Source organism: Malurus melanocephalus, unplaced genomic scaffold (assembly GCF_030028575.1).
Source record: "Malurus melanocephalus ecotype Western Australia unplaced genomic scaffold, MMel_1.1 scaffold_1459, whole genome shotgun sequence".
Classification (NCBI taxonomy): Eukaryota; Metazoa; Chordata; class Aves; order Passeriformes; family Maluridae; genus Malurus; species Malurus melanocephalus.
In genome coordinates this window covers 4592-7625 of record NW_026624691.1, presented here as the reverse complement: position 1 = coordinate 7625, position 3034 = coordinate 4592, and the positions used below count along the sequence as shown (strand labels likewise).

General features: G+C 46.1%; 1 long non-coding RNA gene across 1 annotated transcript; it reads right to left on the bottom strand.

The window, feature by feature from the left end:
- Positions 1-453: 453 nt before the first annotated feature.
- Positions 454-2701, bottom strand: LOC130587014 (uncharacterized). Its single transcript, XR_008966740.1, has 3 exons — positions 2599-2701; positions 1092-1133; positions 454-572 (listed from the first exon to the last, which is right to left on the bottom strand). It is a non-coding gene; the product is annotated as an uncharacterized LOC130587014 (long non-coding RNA).
- Positions 2702-3034: the final 333 nt, after the last annotated feature.

The window sequence follows — 3034 nt, the reverse complement described above, 5'->3', positions numbered from 1 at the left end:
ATTTTGCGTCAAAACCCCCAAATTTTGGCTCAAAAAAACAATTTTTGGGTCAAAAAGCCCAAATTTTTTCTCAAAATCCCCAAATTTTGAATCCTCAGCTCAATTTTCACAGATTTAAGGCCAAATTTTCCACAATTTTCGTTCAAATTTTCCCCAATTTCAGGATTTTCACCCCAAATCCCCCAACTTTGGGTCAAAAAATCCAAATTTTTGCTCAAAATCCCCAAATTTTGGGTGGAAAATCCCAAATTTTGTGTTCCTCATCTCCATTTTCCAGAATTTGGGTCAATTTTGTGAGGATTTTGAGCAAATTTTGCCCCATTTTTGGAATTCCCCCCACAATTCCCCCAATTTTTGGGTGGAAAAACCCAAATTTTGGGTCAAAGAAACCAAATTTTGGGTCGAAAATCCCAAATTTTGGGTGTAAAATCCCGAATTTTTTCATTCTCACCTGGATTTTGGGGGTTTTTGCCGCCTCCCGGGCCCAGAGCTCGAGAGGCTCCCAAAGCCGGGGCCCCCCCCGGAGCAGCAGCCGCGCCCCGAGATGGCCCAGAGCCCGCTGGCAGCTCCTCCTGGAATAAAAATTCACATTTTTAACACAAAATTGAAAAATTTTAAATTTTCCAGAAAAAATCCTGAATTTTCAGAAAAAAATTTGGAGTTTTTAGCAAAAAAATTGTGGTTTTTAAGGTAAAATTCACCTTTTTTTGGTGAAAATTTGGATTTTTTTCTCCCCAAATTTGGGGTTTTTACCAAAAATCCCCAATTTTAACCCAAAATCTACAAATTTTGGTGTTTCCCAAAAAAATCCCAAATTTTCAGCGAAAAAATCCAAATTTTGGGTGAATTTTAGGATTTTTTGGGGAATTTTTTTATGAATTTTGGCTCAATCTTTGGCAGAATTTTGGGGGATTTTTTTTTGTGAATTTTGGGTCAATTTTGGGTGAATTTTTGGGGGAATTTAAGGTAAATTTTGGGCAAATTTTGCCTGAATTTTTGGTGATTTTTTTGTGAATTTTTGTTGAATTTTTTGTGAATTTTTTGTGAATTTTATAATTTTTTTTTCATTTCCCCGCCCCTCCCCCACTCACTCCGTCTCTCGGTCCAAGGCCTCGACCAAAACCTGTGGGAGCCTGGAAAGGGGCGGAGCCAGCGTTAGCCACGCCCCCTCCGCTTCAAACCATGCCCCTTTCCCATTAAACGTCATTTAAACCAAGCCACGCCCCCTTTTTAAAGCCCCGCCCACTCCCCATTATGTTCAATGGGATTTAAGCCACGCCCACTCCCCATTAAAATCATTGGAGCCCAAGCCCCGCCCACTCCCATTGATTTCAATGGAGCCCAAGCCACGCCCACTCCCCATAGAAACCAATGGAGCCCAAGCCACGCCCACTCCCCATTGAAACCAGTAATATTTAAGCCACGCCCACTCCCCATTGAAACGAATGAAGCCCAAGCCCCGCCCGCTCCCATTGATTTCAATGGTATTTAAGCCACGCCCACTCCCCATTGATTCCAATGGAGCCCAAGCCACGCCCACTCCCCATTGATTCCAATGGAGCCCAAGCCCCGCCCACTCCCTATTAATTTCAATTAGATTTAAGCCACGCCCCTTCCTTCCCTATTAAAACGAATGGACCCCAAGCCCCGCCCACTCCCCATAGATTCCAATGGGATTTAAGCCACGCCCACTCCCCATTAAAATCAATGGAGCCCAAGCCCCGCCCACTCCCATTGAAACCAATGGAGCCCAAGCCACACCCACTCCCCATTAACTTCAATTATATGTAAGCCACGCCCACTCCCCGTTGGTTCCATTGGAACCCAAGCCACGCCCACTCCCCATTAACTTCAATTATATTTAAGCCACGCCCACTCTCCATTAATACCAATGGAGCCCAAGCCCCGCCCACTCCCAATTGAAACCAAAGGAGCCCAAGCCACGCCCCCTCCCATTGATTTCAATGGAGCCCAAGCCACGCCCACTCCCCATTGATTCCAATGGAATTTAAGCCCCGCCCACTCCCCATTGAAACCAATGGAACTTAAGCCACGCCCACTCCCCATTAAAACCAATGGAGCCCAAGCCACGCCCACTCCCTATTGATTCCAATGGAGCCCAAGCCCCGCCCACTCTCCATTAATTTCAATTAGATTTAAGCCACGCCCCTTCCTTCCCTATTAAAACGAATGGACCCCAAGCCTCGCCCACTCCCTATAGAGTCCAATGGGATTTAAGCCACGCCCACTCCCCATTAAAATCAATGGAGCCCAAGCCCCGCCCACTCCCATTGAAACCAATGGAGCCCAAGCCACGCCCACTCCCCCTTAACTTCAATTATATTTAAGCCACGCCCACTCCCCATTAATACCAATGGAGCCCAAGCCCCGCCCACTCCCAATTGAAACCAATGCAAACCAAGCCACGCCCACTCCCCATTGATTCCAATGGAGCCCAAGCCACGCCCACTCCTCATTGATTCCAATAGTATTTAAGCCACACCCACTCCCATTGAAACCAATGGAGCCCAAGCCACGCCCACTCCCACTGAAACTAATGGAGCCCAAGCCCCGCCCATTCCGTCAAGCCCCGCCCACCTGTCAATCATTTCCGCCGGAAGTTTCCTCAGGAACCGCCGGAGCAAAAGCGCGGCCAAATTGCGGATCTGGGAACCCCAAAAATGGCCAAAATCACCCCCAAAATACCAAAATTGTGGATGGAAACCCCAAAATTCTCAAAATTCCACCCGGAAAACCCCAAAATCGCCGAAATTCACCCAAAAATCCCAAAACTTCCATCCCAAAACCCCCAAAATCAGAAAAAAACGCACCGGAAAAAAACCCCAAAACGGCCAAAATCACCCCAAAAATACCCAAATTTTGGATGGAAACCCCAAAATTCCAAAAATTCCACCCGGAAAACCCCAAAATCCCCAAAATTAACCCCAAAATCCTAAAAATTCCACCCGGAAAATCCTGAAATTCCCAAAATTTATCCCAAAAAAACCCAAAATTCCCAAATTTTACCAAAATC